This window comes from Palaemon carinicauda, chromosome 1, assembly GCF_036898095.1.
Source record: "Palaemon carinicauda isolate YSFRI2023 chromosome 1, ASM3689809v2, whole genome shotgun sequence".
In the NCBI taxonomy this organism is placed as follows: domain Eukaryota; kingdom Metazoa; phylum Arthropoda; class Malacostraca; order Decapoda; family Palaemonidae; genus Palaemon; species Palaemon carinicauda.
In genome coordinates, this window is record NC_090725.1 from 97424646 (window position 1) to 97446390 (window position 21745).

General features: G+C 48.7%; 1 protein-coding gene, 1 long non-coding RNA gene and 1 other non-coding gene across 8 annotated transcripts in view; 1 reads left to right on the plus strand and 2 right to left on the minus strand.

The window, feature by feature from the left end:
- The window catches only part of LOC137649943 (uncharacterized), a 591152-nt gene extending 586928 nt beyond the window's left edge, over positions 1-4224 (plus strand). Inside the window, exon 4 of the long non-coding RNA XR_011045881.1 lies at positions 930-4224. This is a non-coding gene — a long non-coding RNA (uncharacterized lncRNA). The remainder of the gene's footprint in view (positions 1-929) is intronic.
- Positions 1-21745, minus strand: part of AMPKalpha (AMP-activated protein kinase alpha subunit) — a 238031-nt gene that overhangs the window by 15616 nt on the left and 200670 nt on the right. The gene's annotated exons all lie outside the window — the stretch shown is intronic.
- LOC137659327 (5S ribosomal RNA) lies at positions 16965-17083 on the minus strand. Its single transcript, XR_011047470.1, has one exon. It is a non-coding gene; the product is annotated as a 5S ribosomal RNA (ribosomal RNA).

Consider the following 21745-nt stretch of genomic DNA (forward strand, 5'->3'; position numbering starts at 1 on the left):
TTTAAAGGCTATCTCGGGCAAGTCACAAAGAGATATCAAATACACTCCAACTTTTTTGAAAAAGGCAGAAGTCTGGAAACACCAGGTAACCCACTACTTTTGGGAGCATACCCCACAAGTCCTTGAATACCTTTTGCCCTCGGTCTACAGATGGCTGCACAACAGGCTGTTTAGCAAGCCAAGCTACCTCATGGGACAAAAAACATCTTGTGTTACAGAATAGTTTTGACATAGCTAGAATCAAAGGTAGATTGGACTGGCTTTCTACTCTTGTTGGTCCCCCTCCCCTATATTGGCTGTTATGTAGTAGACCGGGACACAAGAAGCAGGTAAGCTTCATAACTGAGCATCCATTCTTTTCTGACAAGACTTATCTCTCCCATCCTCCTAGACAAGGGGGAGGCAGGGTAGAATGTATGCAAACTCATTTCTTGTAATGAGTATATTACATTCAGACAACACATTGTGTACAAGAATATAGGTTCGCCAATTTCACTTGGTATGGGCCTAATCTAATGTCTATGACATTTCAATGCTCAGACCATTAAGGACATTGACAAAAATCACCACCTTTGCTTTTGATATAGGGCCAGGTGCTCCAATATTTTTTGCGAAAGTTTAACCAGCTAGATTTTGGTTCATAGGATGAGTCTTGTGTTGAAGGACGATATGATTTTTATTCATGTAGGAACAAATCACAGTACCTAAGTCATTAAAACTTTAACCATTGAAGTCATACTCTTATTAAAGGACTCTGGTTTGTATAGTTAGGAAAAATAGATTACTTTAAAATTATGTGATTTTGGTTCTTCTTGATTTTGCCCATTCATTTTATAAGAAATATTTACTACTATTTACTGTGAATAATAAAATATTTAAAGCCCCAAATTTTTCATGACCTAATTTGCTGTTTTGCTTGCTTTTTTCAGGAATGAATAAACACATGTCTCGAGACCACTCGATGACAGGAAATAACTTACGAATTGCTCATTCCTTCAATACAAATCTGTTCACAACAACCTGCTCTAAGTCATTATATGCAGTACTGTACTGTCAAATCACAAAATGAGTAAAAATGTAATAGAACATGCTAAATTGTTATAGCAACTGCAAGAACTTATTTGGATAATGTAATTTAACAAAAAGAACATGAACAAATTACAGACAGACAATACTGAGAATGTTACTAAAATCTTTTGGTTTAATTTAGTAAATAATATCCTAATTTGATATTACTTTAACTTTTAATAGTAATTTTTATTTTTCCTAATTATACAAACCGAGTTCTTTACTATGGATATATTGTTCTGGCATGGCTGAAGACTAGCCATAAACTTTTTTATATGAGGTAATAACAATTCACCACTAGTTAGCAGGGGTATACCACCATGTGTGTGTGAGCGGGGTGCTCACACACTCTCGGCCAGGGTGGAATAAGTATTTAGTAAAAAGCTCAGGTTTTATTAGTTATGAAAAGTACAAATTACTTTATAAATTTGTCATTTTTTCCAACACCCATACTATGGAAAGACACCCTGGGTTGAAGTTCAAAACCCAATTGGCTTGACCTGGGGTAGGACTCTGAGCACGTACGAGTGTAAGAGGGGTACCCTGAGTTGACGACCTGGACAGTTGTGGTAAATGCATATTGACTAGGCACTGTGACCAGGTAAAGAGTATTGGGGAGTGGTAACACTCCTCACTTAACCTAGACATTGCCCATCTCCCCATTGCAGGAAGGATAGGGACATAAAATATTTATCACATATTTCAGGCTACAGTCAAGAGGTAGGCCAGCTTGCAGAGAGTCCTTCAGATGCTGTGCCCCAAGAAGAGAGGGGAAAGATAAAGGAAGAAAAGCCCAGTTAATTCTATCCATTCATCCCAGGCTAAGAGTAATCTGCCCTCGACCGACTGCTACTTGTCCTGTAAGGGAGCTGAGGTTAGCTTACACCACTTGTGCTGCCACCGCAAAACCTATGGAGAACATATTCAGGCTTCTGTGGGTTAAGTCTTGCAGGTCATGGGCCATAAAGGCTTTCTGAAATTTCCAGACCCCACTTGATGGATCTGTCCCATAGAGTAGTTCTTTTGAATGCTCGGGACGTACTTACCCCCTAACATCATGAGCTCTGAGTCTGCAATCTTATTTAGGTGTCTAGATTCATTGCTTGTTCGATGACCTGGCAATTCCAAGTTGAAATCGTATTCTTGCAGACTCTCCTCTTGACACTGCCCGTGCCTACAAAGAGTCATTTGATGTGTAAGCAAGCTCCAGTAGTTTGTCAATAATAGGGCCTCAGCGTTCTCATAGGACACAGTAACAGCTGATCAGGATCATCAGTTAGATGATGGGGACTCAAAATCCAGGAGGAACCTAGAGTCCATTACAGCTGGATTACGAGTCTTGGCAATAAACTCTAGGACAAAGTTGAGCATTAATTTCCCTCATCCCTTTGAATGGGCTATGTCATATAACAGACCATGCAACTCACTATAGGCAGCAGTCAAAGTAAGAAGGAAAACAGTCTTAAGGGTTAATTCACAATCAGAGGACGGACACAGCGGTTCAGTGATTGTAGTACTTGAACTGCATTCCAAGGTGGTGATTTAACTTTTCCGACTGGGGGCAGGTAAGATCAGAACTCGGTACGAGGAGAAAATTCCGTCGAGGAGGAAATGTTAACTCCGTTTAATCCAAAGACAAGGCTCAAGGCTAAGAAGTAGCCTTTAACCGCCGAGACTGAGCAGTTTTTCCTCCCCGAGGTACAGTAAGATGGTGGGGGAGGGATAGTGCCATCGAGAGGAGAGAGACCTCTTCCTCAACACCAACCCACTTCGTCTAATAGACAGCGACAGATGACTCACGGAGGTACCCTGACATCCTTTACGCCATGCTGGAAAACTTCCAAGCGTGAAGTTGTAGAAAAGTGACTGCATTGTGGTATATCCTGCGTAAGGTTGTTTGAGAAGTTAGGTAGGGGAGGAAACTCTCAGTACCTCTGTGAGCAGAACAAGAAGGTCTGGGTACCATTCTGTTTGCTATCAGGTTATTGATAGGTCTTGCCATAGCCTCACCTCGTTGATAAGTTTTATCATCTGACGGTGACGGGACTGCGTCGGCGTCCATGTTGTCCAACAGATATTTGAAGGCATCTTGCAGAGATGCTTGGAGATCGAGTACTGGCAAGCAATACACCAGAAGCTTCCGGTTCAAGGACGTTGCAAACACATCTATCATCAGCAAACTCCGCAAAGTCAGGACTTTGTTGGCTATCTGGCCAAGCAAAAGACCACTCGCAGCTAACTATCCGAGTTATCTTGCTTTTAGATTGTCTCTGCAAGGATGTTTATTTTGCCTGGAATGAATTTGGCTGACAAGCAATCTTAGTTTTCTTCCTTCCAACTTGGGATTTCCACAGCTAAATGGCAAAGCTGCTGTGAAAAAGTACTTCCATGTTTGTTAAAATACTCGACTACCGTTGTGTTGTTGCTCATCAACACTACAGAGTGTCCTCCTGAAAGGAACCGTTGGAAATGCTTGAGAACCAGAGATGCAGCTCTCCTTTCTAAAAGGTTTATGAGGGATTACTAATAAAATCGGACTAGTCTTGAGGCAATGTGCTGCAACAGGTGAGCTCCACCCTTCTTTTGATGCACCCGTGAAGCGTTAAATCCAGGGAAGGAGAGAGATCTACTCCCCTGAGGAGGTTTGTATCCACTACCCACCAACTTTGGTCTCTCTTTTGCTCTGATACTATCGAAACTCTGAAGTCCAGGGAACCATGTGCTGAGACTAAAAGGTTTTCAGTTGCCACTGGAGAGAATGAATGCATAGATGGCTGTTGGGGACCAGATATTAAAGGCAGTTAAGGTGACCTAACAGCCACAGCCACAGGTGTGCTTGTAAAAATTCTTGCTTCAGGAAGGGACGTACCACTACCCTTAGTGTGTGTATTCTGTTTTGGGATGAAAATACCTTGCCTAATAGGGTTTCTATTTGCATTCCGAGATATACTATGTTTTGAGATGGTTGCAGGGAGGACTTTTTGCAATTTATGACAATCCCCAGATCAAGACAAAAACATGAGGAGCTTGTTTTGGTGTATAGAAGAAGGGTCTCCACCGAGTCTGCTAGGATCAACCACAATCATCTAGATAACGCAACAGACAAACGATGTTGGCAGGGGCCCAGGATGATAACAGAGAGAACACACTTGAGAAAAAATGTTATTTTCATTAGTAAAATAAATTTTTGAATATACTTACCCGATGATCATGTAGCTGTCAACTCTGTTGCCCGACAGAAATCTACGGTCGGGATACGCCAGCGATCGCTATACAGGTGGGGGTGTACACAACAGCGCCATCTGTGAGCAGGTACTCAAGTACTTCTTGTCAACAAGAACTCAATTTTCTCCTCGGTCCACTGGTTCTCTATGGGGAGGAAGGGCGGGTCCTTAAATTCATGATCATCGGGTAAGTATATTCAAAAATTTATTTTACTAATGAAAATAACATTTTTCAATATTAATCTTACCCGATGATCATGTAGCTGATTCACACCCAGGGTGGTGGGTGGAGACCAGCATACATGTTAACAAAGAAGCTAAGTATCCCGTATTTCATTTTATTAGTTATTCAAAAATAACATAAAATAAATAAGTACCTGGTAAGGAAGACGACTTGAACCATTACTCTGCCTTTATTAAGTACGTCTTCCTTACTGAGCGTAGCGGTCCTCTTAGGATGCTGAACGACTCTTAGGTGCTGAAGTATAAAGGGCTGCAACCCATACTAAAGGACCTCATCACAACCTCTAACCTCGGCGCTTCTCAAGAAAGAATTGACCACCCGCCAAATCAACAAGGATGCGGAAGGCTTCTTAGCCGACCGTACAACCCATAAAAAGTATTCAAGAGAAAGGTTAAAAAGGTTATGGGATTATGGGAATGTAGTGGCTGAGCCCTCACCTACTACTGCACTCGCTGCTACGAATGGTCCCAGGGTGTAGCAGTTCTCGTAAAGAGACTGGACATCTTTGAGATAGAATGATGCGAACACTGACTTGCTTCTCCAATAGGTTGCATCCATAACACTCTGCAGAGAACGGTTCTGTTTGAAGGCCACTGAAGTAGCCACAGCTCTCACTTCATGTGTCCTTACCTTCAGCAAAGCAAGGTCTTCTTCCTTCAGATGAGAATGTGCTTCCCTAATCAGAAGCCTGATGTAGTAAGAAACTGAGTTCTTAGACATTGGAAGAGAAGGCTTCTTGATAGCACACCATAAGGCTTCTGATTGTCCTCGTAAAGGTTTTGACCTTTTTAGAAAGTACCTAAGAGCTCTAACTGGGCAAAGTACTCTCTCCAGTTCGTTCCCCACCAAGTTGGACAGGCTTGGGATCTCGAACGACTTAGGCCAAGGACGTGAAGGAAGCTCGTTTTTAGCAAAAAACCGAGCTGCAAGGAACATGTAGCCGTTTCAGATGTGAAAACTATGTTCCTGCTGAAGGCGTGGATCTCACTTACTCTTTTAGCTGTTGCCAAGCACACGAGGAAAAGAGTTTTTAATGTGAGGTCCTTAAAAGAGGCTGATTGGAGAGGTTCAAATCTTGATGACATAAGGAACCTTAGGACCACGTCTAGATTCCAGCCTGGAGTGGACAACCGACGTTCCTTTGAGGTCTCAAAAGACCTAAGGAGGTCCTGTAGATCTTTGTTGGTGGAAAGATCCAAGCCTCTGTGGCGGAAAACCGCTGCCAACATACTTCTGTAACCCTTGATCGTAGGAGCTGAAAGGGATCTTACGTTCCTTAGATGTAACAGGAAGTCAGCAATCTGGGTTACAGTGGTACTGGTTGAGGAAACTGCATTGGCCTTGCAACAGCTTCGGAAGACTTCCCATTTAGACTGATAGACTCTGAGAGTGGATGTCCTCCTTGCTCTGGCAATCGCTCTGGCTGCCTCCTTCGAAAAGCCTCTAGCTCTTGAGAGTCTTTCGATAGTCTGAAGGCAGTCAAACGAAGAGCGTGGAGGTTTGGGTGTACCTTCTTTACGTGAGGTTGACGTAGAAGGTCCACTCTTAGAGGAAGAGTCCTGGGAATGTCGACCAGCCATTGCAGTACCTCTGTGAACCATTCTCTCGCGGGCCAGAGGGGAGCAACCAACGTCAGCCGTGTCCCTTTGTGAGAGGCGAACTTCTGAAGTACCCTGTTGACAATCTTGAACGGCGGGAATGCATACAGGTCGAGATGGGACCAATCCAGCAGAAAAGCATCCACGTGAACTGCTGCTGGGTCTGGAATCGGAGAACAATACAACGGGAGCCTCTAGGTCATCGAGGTAGCGAACAGATCTATGGTTGGCTGACCCCACAGGGCCCAAAGTCTGCTGCAAACATTCTAGTGAAGGGTCCACTCTGTGGGGATGACCTGACCCTTCCGGCTGAGGCGATCTGCCATGACATTCATATCGCCCTGAATGAACCTCGTTACCAGCGTGAGCTTTCGATCTTTTGACCAGATGAGGAGGTCCCTTGCGATCTAGAACAACTTCCTCGAATGAGTCCCTCCCTGCTTGGAGATGTAAGCCAAGGCTGTGGTGTTGTCGGAGTCCACCTCCACCACCTTGTTTAGCTGGAGGGACTTGAAGTTTATCAAGGCCAGATGAACCGCCAACAACTCCTTGCAATTGATGTGAAGTGTCCTTTGCTCCTGATTCCATGTTCCCGAGCATTCCTGTCCGTCCAATGTCGCACCCCAGCCCGTGTCTGATGCGTCCGAGAAGAGACGGCGGTCGGGGTTCTGAACAGCCAAAGGTAGACCTTCCTTGAGAAGAAAGCTGTTCTTCCACCACGTTAGAGTAGACCTCATCTCTTCGGAAACAGGAACTGAGACCGTCTCTAGCGTCATGTCCTTTATCCAGTGAGCAGCTAGATGATACTGAAGGGGGCGGAGGTGGAGTCTCCCTAACTCGATGAACAGGGCCAGCGATGAAAGTGTCCCTGTTAGACTCATCCACTGCCTGACTGAGCATCGGTTCCTTCTCAGCATGCTCTGGATGCATTCTAGGGCTTGGTTGATCCTTGGGGCCGACGGAAAAGCCCGAAAAACTCGACTCTGAATCTCCATACCCAGGTAGACAATGGTCTGGGATGGAACGAGCTGGGACTTCTCTAAATTGACCAGGAGGCCCAGTTCCTTGGTCAGATCCATAGTCCATCTGAGATTCTCCAGACAGCGACGACTTGTGGGAGCTCTTAAAAGCCAGTCGTCTGACGGAGCCGGACACAAGATCATGGTACTGCTGCACAGTCTGTGAACTGTCAACCATGGGGAAGCGAGGAAGTACAGCGACAACCCGAAACTGTCTAGACTGTCTGGGTAGTACAGACAACTCCTTATCGGGTTGCTGAGGTTGCCGCACTGCGTCACAACAAGTCACCTCTGCTGGTTGTTGAACGTCTTCCCAGTGACACACTGACTCCGTAAAAAAAAATCCTCTATCAAGGACTAAGCTTGGACTGCATGTCTTGCAACAAAGCTCAAGGTCTATGGGAGCAGGTGTGGCAACAGACGGGGTTAGCGACTGAAGCGGAACCATTTACCCTCCCTGGAAGCATGTTATGCTTAAATAAAAGTCCATAGGAGGCTAAGCAGCTTAAGGCTCCTCTCCAAATGACAGAGTCCTCAAGGGAATATCAGAAGGAGGGAGAACAGCACTTTCTCATCTACAGGAACCATATCCGAGAAAAGCTAAGTTCTCTCAGTGAGGGTTCCACTGGTGCAAAAGCAGCAGACCAGAAGGCAACGTTATGAAACTGCTTGACAGTCTGTGAACTGTCAAAAACTGAACTGTCAACCACAACAGGAGCGTGAGGACATACAGCACTGGTGTATAAGTAGCAGACCAGAAGGCAACGTCATGTAACTGCATGACAATTTGTGAGTTGGCAACAACCAAAGATGTGTGGGGAAGCCTCAACTCCTGCCTGACTAGTTTGCTGCTGGCGAGTGGCGGTAACCACAGTGTGTTGCAGAGGCTGACACACCGTGTCAAAACACGGCAGCTTGTGGTAGCTCCCGCACGGCAACGGAGTGCTCTGTGTGTGGGAGTCATCATACATCTGGCAGGGTTGACTGTGCATGGGTGGAGGAGCTCTCACAACAAGAGTGTGAGAGCATGAAGCCATGCCGGGCGCACAACCGTGGGAGGTGTAGGCCCACGGGTGCATCATCAACCTTCTCCGCAGTTGGAGTGTGGGAGCTGGCAACAACAAAAGCAGAGTGCTGGTGCGTGGGAGGGGCTGCGGTGGGTTGAGGAGCATGCGGTATGGTATGCAGAGCATGCTGTAAGGTATGCAGAGCATGCTGTAAGGTATGCAGAGCATGCTGTAAGGAATGCAGAGCATGCTGTAAGGTATGCAGAGCATGCTGTAAGGTATGCAGAGCATGCGGTATGGTATGCAGAGCATGAGGTAAGGCATGCGGCTCATGCTGCATGGTATGCGGCTCATGCTGCATGGTATGCGGCTCATGCTGCATGGTATGCGGAGCATGCTGCATGGGCTGAGGAGAATGCCGCATAGTGCTGGAACCCGGCAACTCCTGATGCGGCAGCTCACGCATGTTAGCAGATGGTGCAGCAAGAACATGCGTCTGGCAGTGAGGACTGCGCATCGGTGGAGGAGCTCTCACAGGTGTGGTGTGGGAGCAGGCAGCCGCAGTATCTGCTGAGCGCACAACCTCGGCGGGTTGTAGGTAAACAGGCTGCATTGTCAACCTTCCAGCATGATACTCCTGCATGAAGGAGCAAGCTGAGACTGTATAGTCTGCAGCATGGACCACTAGGGTCTATGAAAGACAACAACAAACGGAGCTACTGTCCGTTGTGACTGAGGGTCTAAAACAGCTGGTGCGGCAACAGACGGAGTTACTGCCTGTTGCGGTACCACCTAGCCTCTCTTAGGAGGTGTGCAGTTGTCGTACTGCAGCGAGTCCGAACTGACCCAGTGGCTACACCTAGGCCGTTGGACTTGCGCGGAAGGGACCGACTTGCACTTAAAAGCTGCAAGATTTGGTCCATGGTTTCTGCGAGAAACCTCTTCCGCAGACGAGGAATAAATGGGCTCTCTCGTCTTTGTGTGGGTGGGGTGATCACGTCGGCAACGTGTGTAGATACACCCGAAACCACAGAGGGAAACGTCTGTTCGTCGATCAAGGCCTGAGGAACCCATAAGTCCTTCGACATTACTTCTCCCCTGGGCTTGGGAGCTTGTAAGAGGTATCGGACTAGGTGAACCACTGGCACGAACAGACGAACCCTCGAACGCAACACTGTAACACTTTGCGCATATCACTTTATCACTTTTGATTTTCTGTTTGCACTTATTTCACTGAACTCGAAACTTTAAGTGGTTTGTACCTGAAACACGCAATCCTATCCTTCATTAAAAGGTAGTAATTGCGAAAACAGTATTACAATGTAACAGAAAAACATAATGAAAGATAAAGAATTCAGTGGCTGGAAAAGAGACTAAACACTAGATCAAATAAACTACGTTTAAAATCTCTCACCGCATAAAGCCTGGGAACAAGAATAAAACTCTAGAAACGTTTTACCTTCTTCCCCTCTATCGACTAGGGAGAAGAGCAAAAAAACGAGAACAACGTTACCCGCTTGAACGAAACGTTTATCCTCCTCTCTCTCCCTCCGTCTCTATCTCTCTCTCTCTCTCTCTCTCTCTTGACTTAGAACCTGAGAGATGAGCCCAATTATATATATCGTTAAAACATATTATTTGTTAAAGGAAAAAAACTGAAAGGTTTCCCAAATAAAAAGTTCCTTTATTAGAATTAAAACCATTTAAGCTAAGAAAGAATGAACGAAACGCTAGAATCGGTTTACTCTTACTGCAACGTGAAACCGTGAATACTCTCTCTCTATCGTAACGATAGAGCGCAAGTTGAACGTTCTGAACGTCAACAACTGCGGAGACTAAACAAAACGTTAGTTCAACTTTGAAAACAGTACGAGACTTATCAAAGAAATTCTTTCAAAAACATAAAATTAAAATAGCATAAATTCTTAACAGGAAAAACGATATGACGAGCTCAATGTTAATTAACTTCGGTTCCAAGTAAGGACCGCCTACTATTAGGAAAGGTCGCATATTTTTTTTTTTTTTTTTTTTTTTTAAAGGAAAGTTAATCGAAGAGGCCTATAAGTGGCGGAGAGATATAAAATAAAAAGTGAAAGAGAGTCTATACTCTCTTCGACGCCAACACTTCCGTCTAAGGGAAGGGTCGGCCATTTAAAAGTGAAAGAGAGTCCATACTCTCTTCGTCACCATAATTAATTCAAATTAATTCCAAAAGCTTGCTAAGCTAAAGATAAAGCTTCCTGAATAGCGAAGGCTAAACTCTAGAGCAAATACATCACCAAATCGTGAACAATAACTCCAGAATCAACAGCGTATCCAAGTAGGTCTAGCCGGAGGCACGACAGAGGAAAAATTGAGTTCTTGTTGACAAGAAGAACTTGAGTACCTGCTCACAGATGGCGCTGTTGTGTACACCCCCACCTGTATAGCGATCGCTGGCGTATCCCGACCGTAGATTTCTGTCGGGCAACAGAGTTGACAGCTACATGATCATCGGGTAAGATTAATATTGAAAATTGGGGGATTGTAGACAGGCCGAAGCACAGCGCCTTGCAACTTCGTCAACGTCTTTGAGTTGAACAGGGAAAGACCCTCCTCTTACGAGCTGCAAACTTGAATGCTTCTCTCCTTGGCACCTGCCTCTGGTATCTATAAATGACCATGCCACGCCTTCTCAGGATCCAGTTTATCCACTGGTTGGCCAGATTGAGGGCGAGGAACTCAATTGCCCTTGCTCCTGAAAGTAAGAAGGTGTTTATTGCCTTCTGCTTCTCTGAATAGGCCAAATCCTTATCGGAAATCAGATAGCCTAGTGAGCCAAACCAGTAGTCAATCCATGAAGCAGCTTGCAAAGAAGCCATTGCAACCTGCTTCATGTTCGCGGCCTATGCAGCCGAGAACGCCACCTGTTGTACTGCCAAGTTATCAAAGGTGAAATTATGAGTTGGGGCAAGGCACGGGAGAGGGGAGAGGAATCATCATCTAGGATCTCATAGTATATCCTCTGCCACATGAACAGCAGTGGAAGTAGGAATGATGAGTTCTCTGCCATCAGAGATTTTTAAGTCCTGGAGAACACCTATCTAGCTCCCATCACAACTCTCTCCTGGTTTCAAGCTCTGGGGGCCTGGCAGTAGTAATTCAGGACTGTCTCCTTCACCACTAGGGGGTAGAATAGGAAGGATCGCCCTAATTATTCATCTTCCTTATACAGGCTAGCACCTGTATGAAGGAGTGGTACGACTCTCTCTACTCCGATGCTGATGCTTTAGGACTAGCAGCCATGGGCTGCACGCTGTGAGAGTGGTCTGCGACATCATCTTGCGTCTCGTCCAGACCCGAATTCACATCCATAGGAGCCCAGACGGGCTCAAGTTCGTTAACGGGGTCCCCTGCAGGGGCCTGAGACCTAGACGGGAGGTTCTGCGCTGTCGGTAACACCAAGACTAGGACCAAACCAAGATCTAGACGGGAGGTTCTGTGCTGTCGGTAACACCAAGACTAGGACCAAACCAAGATCTCCCTTCAATGCAAAGTTCTTAGGAAGAGTTATCATGTCCTTTTGCTCCCGGGGCCTGGTTGAGAAGAGGCAAAAAGGATTGATGAAGTCTATTTCAGAGGAGCCTTCACCAATTGCTGTGACTATGTATAGGGTCCACCGGAACCGACAAGGGCTCCGGAAGTGGACCCCTGCTTTTCCTAGGGTGATGAGTACCTGTATTGCCGGTTTTACCAGGATGGTTCTCAGTTTCTCCCAAATGGGATCAGAGCAGGTTTGGGAGACCTTAGAGTCTAGATACTTATGGTACCTGGAGAGAACACTCAGGAGGAGCAGAAGGACGTGACACAGGAGGAGCAGCAGCAGCAGTGCTCTATGCCTGGGGTCCACAGGTGGATCGAAACTCCCAGGAGATCCTGACACCACGTGGGAGATAGAGATTAGTCGAAAAGAGGCCTCTGACATAAAGCCGAGACCAGTTTACTAACCACCTGTTTCCCCACCCTTACGAGCTCAAGAACCCCAGTGCGTCCTTCACGAACATTAGCATCTCTCGACAAGTGAACCAAGATAGCGCACACAACCTGGGAAGCAAGCATACCTTCATCAGTGGGAAGAGCTTGGTCACCCACATCGCAAGCACGTGGTTGGTGAAGTACGTATTAAAGAGCAAAACTCTCCGGCCCAATTAGGACCTGATCGTCCACACGCCATAGCACCATGAACAGGTGCATGAACATAGCCTTGCGTGCTCCTACAGGAGGGGATACGCACTCTTATGGAAGCGAGCAAAGCTGAGGGGGCAAGTAGGCAGTCACCACCATCTGCACGCTCCAAAGAGCTGAAGTGAGGCATAGAAGAATCTAATGCCTGCATGCAAGGTATTAGAGAGGGAGACCACTCAAATGAGGAAGCGTTTTTGTGTTGGAAAGAAGGCGACCTACCTCAAAAGGTGGAGAAAGACCATTTCTCCTGCTGAGGGAACTCACTTCCTTGAGCTGAGTGTGCACAGCATGCTGAGCAAGCTCAGCTGGCAAGCTCATCGGGGGAGAGACTGCCAGTAACTTCTAAGGTGGGCAGGTTACAGAGGACACTTCAGAAAAGGGTACAAGACCTTCTGTAGGGAATGCCACTCCAGAAGTTCGGGAGGTGGACATAGCCACCCCCCTGCAGAGGCAGATGTGCACACCCCCTATTCCCCAAGCTTCAGCAACTCCAAGAGCTGTTCCTAAGAGGAGGAACCCGAAAGCCCCAAGGAAGGCCACAGTTGATGCATAGCGTCCAAACAAATAGACTTCCTCTGCTATGGGCACCACTGCTTTGCTTTTGCTAGGGGAAACGATGGTGTCCTCCGCAACTGAGGGTTGTCCAGGAGTCAAACCTTCATCACTGTTGTTCATCTGTCCCCCAGCGGAGACTGAACGGGCAGAGTCAGCGGCGAAGGGACATGGCACTGGAGACAGAAGTCAAGATTTTCTAGCCCTCGACAAAGATCACAAGGAAGAAGAATCCCTTTTAGACTTCTTTTTCTGTTGCCTACCTTACCGCCGGAGGATGACCACTCCCAACACTCCGCAGGGAGAAGCCCAAGTGTAGGAGTGTCGTCTGAATGCAGAGGAAAGAGAATGAGGATCCCGTCTCCCGAGCTGACATACAGGTCCCGCAAGATTGACCTTAAATGCCAGGGCAAACCTGCATAATGGCAGTCCTCAAAAGACCACACACATCTGCAAAGAGATAGAAGAAAGCAAAGTGAGTTTATAGGCCGTTTAATTTTAGGGTTTGTGGGAGAGCGAGACAACAAGTCTCCACTACACAGAGTCAAAAACAGTGGTGTTTGAGTGGGATGGCTGGTCTAATCCCCCCTAACTAGCGCAAGTTATTAATACCTTGCGTAAAAGGTTTATGGCTAGTTTCCAGCTATGCTGGAACGATATATCCATAGTAACGAACGAAAGGTTTGCATGGGTGTGGGAACAAATATTAAATAAAAGCTCTGAATCTCTTGTCAGGACTGATAGTTTGAGGTATGTGAAACCTTGACGCAAAGTAGACTTTAAACGACTGACAAGTCGCTGTTCCCCCAAGGAAACTTTGCATCCTTTTACAGACTTAATATAGAAAGGGATCAGTTACATAATGAATTCCATGTTCCCTATGCTACATATCACTTGTCTGCTTAATTTATGTGAAAACAAAATTAACAAATAGGTTTCATTAAAAAAATGGGTGTCCCCCCATATTCTTCTGCTTTGTGATAAATTTTAAACATTTGCTCTAAAGTTCTAGTCAGTCATAATTTTCAATACTGTCATGTTCATATATTCTAAGGATTTTTTACCGCGTGTTCATCATACATGGATAACAACAAATATGACACAAATTCAGAGATAATTTGTATTTTTCCTAACCATACAAACCTTAGCTATTTACATTGGGTATTACTTTTGGCGTAGCTGAAATGACGAGCCATTAGATTTTAACGAGGGTTTCCTACCCCGCGCTAGTTAGCAGGGGTAGGGGGAGGGGTAACTTGCTACCCCTCCCCCCCTCACACACCGGTGAAATGTCTCACTTCATTTAGAGGTAGGACTTGACTTGGGGGACAGGGCTGGCGGGCAAATATGTGTAAATAGCTAAGGTTTGTATGGTTAGGAAAAATACAAATTATCTCCGAATTTGTCATTTGTTCCGTAACCGAAATACAAACCACGCTATTTACATTGGGTGACTCGCCCCTTAGGAAGGGTGGAAAGTCCCCAGCCATACTGGCTTTGGCTTTACTCAGGGACTCAGAATCCGAGTGAGTCGCACTCGAGAAAAGGAGTCCCTGCACCTCACAAGTTCCTTGCTCCGCAAAGAAACGTGTGGCCTACATAACCTTGTGTGTGAAGGAAGAAAGTGTGACCCGTCCTAGGCAGTTGACCTGGAGTTCCCGAAGGAACTCTGGGTTAGGACGTTCCCAATACCACCTCGTCAGGGTATGGGGGACGCGACAGTATTGACTCAATACTCGGAACACAAGGAAGCATGGTTTACCTGCAGAGGTTTGAGGTCAGCTATGCAGAGACCAGGATGCTGCTTCCCCAGTAGAGGGGATGATGAAGAAAGAAGTAAGGGCCAGACATACTTCTTTCGTTCATGCAGACTAAAACCTGCTAACAATGCCCCCAACCTTCTGCTACCTGTCCAAAAAGGAGCCTGAGGTTAGACCAGCTGTTGTGTAGCCACCACAGAGCGATAGAAACATATCGATACTCCTGTGGGTCACGTCCTGCAGGAAGCGGGCTGCGAAGGTCATCAGACACTTCCAGACTCCAGCTTGTAGCACCTGCATCACAGAGTAGTTCTACTCGAAGGCGAGGGACGTTGCGATGTATCCGACATCGTGCTGTAGGGCGACGTGACGGGGGAGGGTCTGGATCCAGGTCGAGATGAATGTCCTTGAGTCCGAGCTGAAGAGGTATACTGGTGACTCTCTCCTGTGTCCTTCCTGTGCTCCCAACCCGGCTGCACGTGAGGACAAACTGCAGCTGTTCTCAAAGATAACCCCTCGATTCCTTTACTGGCAAGAAGGAGAAGGTTTGGGTCATCTGATACAGAAAGGAGACTCGAAATCTTTTAGGAGTTGGACCAAAGGCCCGGGACTCCAAGATTCTGAGTCTAGAAAACAACTCAGGAGCGAACCTGAATGTTGCCTTCCCCTATTTCCTTGAAAGGGCGGAGTAGTATGAGACCAAGAAGATTGCTTACACACTGGCTGAGGCCAGAGTGAACAGGAGCACCGTCCCCCAAGACGGAATACGATCAGCGGCCTGACGTAATGGTTCTTGAGAAGATCTCTTAAGGGACTAAAGAGTCCGAACCATGCTCCATGGAGGAGGGACGTTCGCTCATAGGTCTCACTACGACTGGGGGCAGGGACGTTCGCAGCTTCGAATGAGCGAAGAAAGGTCCAGCGGGAAGGAAAAAGTCTATTCCTTTCAGCCTGAAGGCCAGGGAAAGGCTGAGCGATAGGCTTCACTGCCGAGAGCGGAAAAGAGTTTCCTCCCGCCGAAAAGCAATAACTCCGTAATTGCTGGAGAAGAGGCCTCAAGGGAAGAGGTATCTCTCCCACGACACCAACCACAGAAGACTCTCCACTTCACCTGGTAGACCCCTGCGGATGACTATCGCAGGTGACGCGACCTCCGCTCCGCGACTGTAGCGGGTTGTCTCTTCTTGCGGAGGCGGCGTAGTGTCTCCAGGCGTGAAGCCGAAGCGATGCAACGGCTCGTGAAAGATGTTGTAGTGTGGTTGTTTGAGTAGTCTGTGCCGTGGAAGAAGCTCTCCCGGGAGTTCCGACAGGGGAAGTAGAGGGTCCGGAAACCGTTCTGCGTATAGTCACAGTGGAGCTCTCAGGGCCATCGAAAGGTTGACAGACAACCTGGTCGTGTTGAGACCCATTCTCAACAGACAACAATGTTGGGAAGACGCAGGCGTCGATGTTGTCCCACCATCACCGGAAAGCATCTTGCCAAAGGGTCTTGGGGTCTGAGACTGGGGGAAAGAACAGCGGAAGCTTGAAGGTCCAGGCTGTCGCGATCAGGTCCCCCAGGCCAGGACTTGCTGGTTACTAAAGGCCAAAGACCCCCAGGTACTCAATATCTGCGAGGCTCTGCTCAGATAGCCGGAGAGAACATTCCTCTGCCCGGAATGAGCGAGCCGATAGTGGTATTGAGAGGACCTCGGATCATCTCAGTATCTCTACTGCAAGATGCGAAGGTATGAAAATGCGTCCCTTGCTGGTTGGAATACGCCAGTACCATGAAGTCGTCGCGCACGGAGCGACTCGGCAGGAACTGCAGGATCCTTAGAGGGGCCAGACTACGGCCCCTAAGCCTGCCTGAATGATGGGGAGGTATCCTTCAGGTCCTGACCATAGGCCTGAACTGGAACATGCCCCCCCCCCCCCCCCTTTACTTTGACGAGTCCGAGAACAGCATCAAAATGTGGGGAAAGGACGAGAATATCCACTCCCATCAAGAGGTTCCATAGGTCAACCCCCATTGCAGATCTAAACGTTCCGCTGGTCCCATAGGGACCAGAAAGTCCGGTTAATCGTTGCTTTGATACCACCGGAACTTGGGACGCCTCACAGGGAACTTATCCTGAGGCGACCGTTCGGGACTTTAGACGGGACAATGAGGAAAAGAGACCCAAGAAACGTTCCAAGGTAGGGCTGAAAGCTCTGCCTGACTGAGAACAGGTACTGCGACTCTCCTCAGCCTTGCCACAGTCAACTGAAGGGAAGGCTCGGAGAAGGAGGCAACAGCATCTGGTGTTCCCAGGCGGTCACCCATCCAAGTACTGACCAGACCCAACGTTGCTTAACTTCGCTGATCGGACGAGAAGCGGTGTTTTCAACGTGGGATGGCCGTTGACTCAATATCATGGCTAGATACTCCAGATGTTGAGGCAGAAGTAGAAGGCTCTTAGCAAATTACCATGATCCCTCACTCTTGGTAAAGACCCGGAAGCTTGTCCCGGTGTTGAAGAAGGTCGAACCCGAGCCTACCGGGGTTGACCAGACCTCCAAAAAGCGAAGGAGGCGGAAGCCTGCTCCTGAGCGGCCATGAGGAAAGCAGGGAGAGTTCTCTGGGGAAAAACCTGCGATGCCGCGGCGGGATCGCCACACCGCATCTTGAGCAGGAACACCTGTAGTCTAGGCTGAATTCCAAGAGCTTCCTGGAAGATGGATGGAATGGAAACTGGGAGTACCCGTCCTTCCAATCCAGGGCCTAAGGAGTCCTGCAGCCTCGTTACCAGTCTGATCAACTCAGCTGTTCCACGCTGGACGAAGTTTGTTCGACAAACTTGATCAGAGCTGAGAGGTCGACGACGGAACTCCCATCTCAGATGCTTTCCTACGAGAATTATCGATTGAAGAAGCCGGGGGGTGAAGCCGTCGACGACCCTATGGAGGACCTTCTCCTAAGGCATGGATCCTTCTGCCCAAACGGGCAAAACTCTTTCCGACCCCATGGCTTAGAGGTTCAGTGACACTGGATTCGCTGACAGAGACGGAGAGATAGTAAGAGCAAGGCGCGAAATCCTAGGCTGATCACGGAGATCGTGCAGGAATCGGCATCGGGAAGCTGTTATCCAGATGAGTAACCTTAAGCATCCCCCCAGCGTGAGACCTGCCAGGGGGGGTTGCCAATCCTAGAGTTTGTGAACTCTGCCGCTCCCTCTAGGATTATGCCTCCCCGGGAGAGCCTCCCGTGCTACCTGTCCCTGACAGGAGGGGACTGCTATTGTACACCCTGTCTTAACTGCCGTAGCCGGTCCGATAACTTAGGCCGACGAGGCTGAAAGAAGAGGCGTTGGAGGCCTGCAGGGTCTGGAAGAAAGCACCTTGGAGGAGTGAAAACGGAAGTCGACTTCCTCCGCACAACAGCTGTCCATGTCTCTGTCCTTGGGCTCAAACAAGCTCTTCCCAAGGATGGAAGCGTGTTTGAGCTTGTCGACATCCACGGATGAGACACCCGAGGGGAAGCCCTCGGTCACTGCGTCTAGATGCTCCAACATCGAGTTTGCCCGCAAGTTTGAAACTTGGCGACGGAACGCAAAGGTGCTTGAGCCTGCGAGGAGGAAAGTACCTATGATCTTCCTGGAGCTTCCTTGTACAAAACCTCGGGTCGCAACCGAGAAGGGAAAGGACCTGGTAAGCCCCTTCCACGGGATGGAGAAGAGGAAGGGCTAAACCAGTCACCCCTTACCCGACGTAGAAATCTCGAAAGGAAAACTCCCTGGCACGACACTTCCAGGGAATGACGAGGAGGAAGGGCTAAACCAGGTTCTGGAAAGAAGAATGTTGCCCAGACCTCTCTGAAGATTCTTCCTGCTCTTGCACGTGCCATGCTCTGCGTTTACGGGGTGAAGACCGTGTTCTGGAAATACGCGCTCCAGAAGACTCGCCAGGCTGGCCGTGTTGCGAAACCTCGACGGGAATCGCGGTCGCAATCGCCCTGGTGCTCGCGCGATGGTAAATCAATGGTTCGTGCGTGGCCGAACGTGGAAGCGCCCATGCGCGGGCACGCAGGAGCGCAGACGAAAGTGCGCGAGGGAGCGCAGAAGGAGGGCGAGCGTGGTCTGAAGGGCGAGAGCTGGCGGTCGGAATCCGATAGTTCACAGGCGAGCAAAAACCCGTAGGCAAGCAATGGCTACTGCAGGAATCAAGCCGGTCGGCTCGCGCGATGGAACCACCGTCGGCTCGCGCGATGGAACACCGTCGGCTCGTGCGATGGAACACCGTCGGCTCGCGCGATGGAACACCGTCGGCTCGCGCGATGGAACACCGTCGGTTCGCGCGCGGGCGAACATTGGAGCGCATGTGCGCGGAGTCGCGCGGGCACGTTGGCGTGCGGTCGCGCAGGCACGCACGGGAGAGCGCAGGCGTCGGGACACCGATGGCGCATAGGCGGGCGCTGGCGCGTTGACGGGCAATGGTGCGTTGACGAGCGATGCGTTGACGAGCGATGGCGCGTCTTGGCGAGCGAAGGCCTGTAGGCGAGTGAAGGCGCGTTGGCGAGCGGTGGTGTGTCAACAAAAACGCTAGCGCGCAGGCGAAGAATCGCGCAGGCGAAGAATCGCGCGGGCGCGTAGGAGATCGCTGACGCGTAAGAGACTAGGGATAGCATCGCGCTAATCAGAAGGCGCGCAGGTGCATCAGGAAGGTGAGCGCCAATGCGAGCTGTCAATCAGGCAATCCTGGACGGTCAGGAAAACCTGTTGGCGCCCATTGGTGCGTGGCAGAAAAGGGCGCGCAGATGTGCGCTGGCGATTGAAGGAAGCTGGCGCACAGAAGGACAGAAGTAAAGGTGAGCGCTGGCGAGCAGGAGGAAGATCTATGGCAAGACTCAGCTACCGGAGATCGTGGTCCACAGCAGGCGAGTGCTAGATCGCTACTGATGGTGTCCAGGGGACCTGACACGCGTGGAAGATCGATGGCAATCGTTGACGCGCAGGAGATCGCTGACGAGCAGGCGAACGTTGACGCGTCTGTGGTCACAGGCGAGCTGGTGATGGCTGACGAGCAGAAGGGCGACGCGTGGAATCCTGTGCGTAGAAGAAGAGTCCTTGTCTAAGACCTGAACCGAAGTTCTCGGTTGCGCGGGCGAACGTGGGCGCACAGGGCGCGTATCAGGAACTGGAAGCGCAGGGGCGCTCTGACGGGCAGGAGATCTATAGCGCTCAGGAGACCAATGGCGCGCAGGGCGCACAACAGGAACAGCAGGATGTTCGGAGTCCTCAGGAGAGCGCTGGCGAGCAGTGGGGCGACGATCATCAGGAGAGTGCTGGCAAACAGGAGAGCGCCTGTGCGCTAACACTGCAGAAGAGCGCCTGTGCGCTAACACTGCAGAAGGGCGCGCAGGGGAACCCTGACACGCAAGGGAAGCACCCCCCGTGGGGGCAACCCTTTGCCCAGAAAGGACCGTTGCCCGTCGGATGACGAGGTCAGACTGCTGTCCATCTACACCAGGGGCGGAAGGTCAAGAAGGCGTTGGAGATCGATCCCCGGAGAGATCTAAGGAGGAAGGAGCTGCAGGCTGCATACGGAGATTCAAAAAGGCGCCTCTTAGCACCCTTATAGAGAGATGGGAGGCCCTTACGATGTAGCGGACGGTGAGCCTTACGGCGAAGGCGGCCAACAGCAGAAGAGTCCTCCGAAGAGGAGTCTCTATGAGTGTACTCCCTCGCGAGCGAAAGAGAAACACTTCGTAGAAGAGACGGGTCAGCCAGTGACCTAAAAAGAGCAATCCTCCGAAGAAGGGCTCCTGCAATTGCCCAGCCCCTTGAGCGTAACTGCAGGTGCGACCGCTCAGCACCAAGAGCATAGTCGCACGAAAAAAAGGCAAGAGGAGAACCCCCAAAAGGGAAAAAACTCAAGCCTGGACAGGAAAACTTCCCTCGGAAGTAAAGTTACCCACCCGTTCTAAAATGAACTGGAGAGCTGTCAATCGTCACGGGAGTACTTCCAGGAGAAGGAGACACGCCCCTGACGAAGATCTATAGGGGAGGCAGCAACAGCCGAATCCCCCGGCCTCAACAAGACAGCTCACTCCGTTGTCACATTACAGAAACGAACTAGATCTGTAACTGTGAAAAATAAAAACAAAAATCATTTGTTAACATTCATTCCCCCGGGAAGGCTTCGAAGAGGAATCCCGAGGGAAAAGAACACAAGAATTACACAACAGGCACGTGCCCTCACAACCACTTACACTCACGGAAGGAGAGCTGTAACCAACACAGAATTATAACAATTATAATTATGTAACTATGTAACTATGTAATATGAAATTTAAAAATGAATGAACACTAAATAAAGAACGAAAACCCCGAAAGGAATCGTTCTACAAAAGATGAAAATCAACAAATACAATTAGATTCATAAACTAATTGAGACAAAACGTACGGCGTAGCAACCCCACCCACACGGGAAGGAAGCTACTCAGACGTAGTAAAGGTAACGTAGTAAAAGGGTGAACGACCTCAGAGAGAGAGAGAGAGACCGTAGTCAAACTCGATCGTGACCCATGAAATTACACCATGGTGGCCTAACTGCCGAGGGCTCCACGGAGATATCGTACACTACACACACAAGCACAAACTCTGAAAAGGAAACTTACTGATTTCTATACTCAAATATATACATAAACACAAAAAAATGTTTACATATATATTGAGTTTATATATTGAGTAAAAGAAAAGTAAGTGATTAAGTAAAGACAAAACAAACAATGGCTGCCAAGCGAGGACAAAGACAGAGACGTCTGTCCATTGTCCGAGCCAAAAGTGAAGTGAGACATTTCACCGGTGTGTGAGGGGGGGAGGGGTAGCAAGCTACCACTCCCCCTACCCCTGCTAACTAGCGCGGGGTAGGAAACCCTCGTTAAAATCTAATTGGTCGTCATTTCAGCTACGCCGAAAGTAATACCCAATGTAAATAGCGTGGTTTGTATTTCGGTTACGGAACAAACTACAATAAACCAATCTACTCCTATCTTACTCATGGCATGGGGCATATTTTCTGGGATGTGC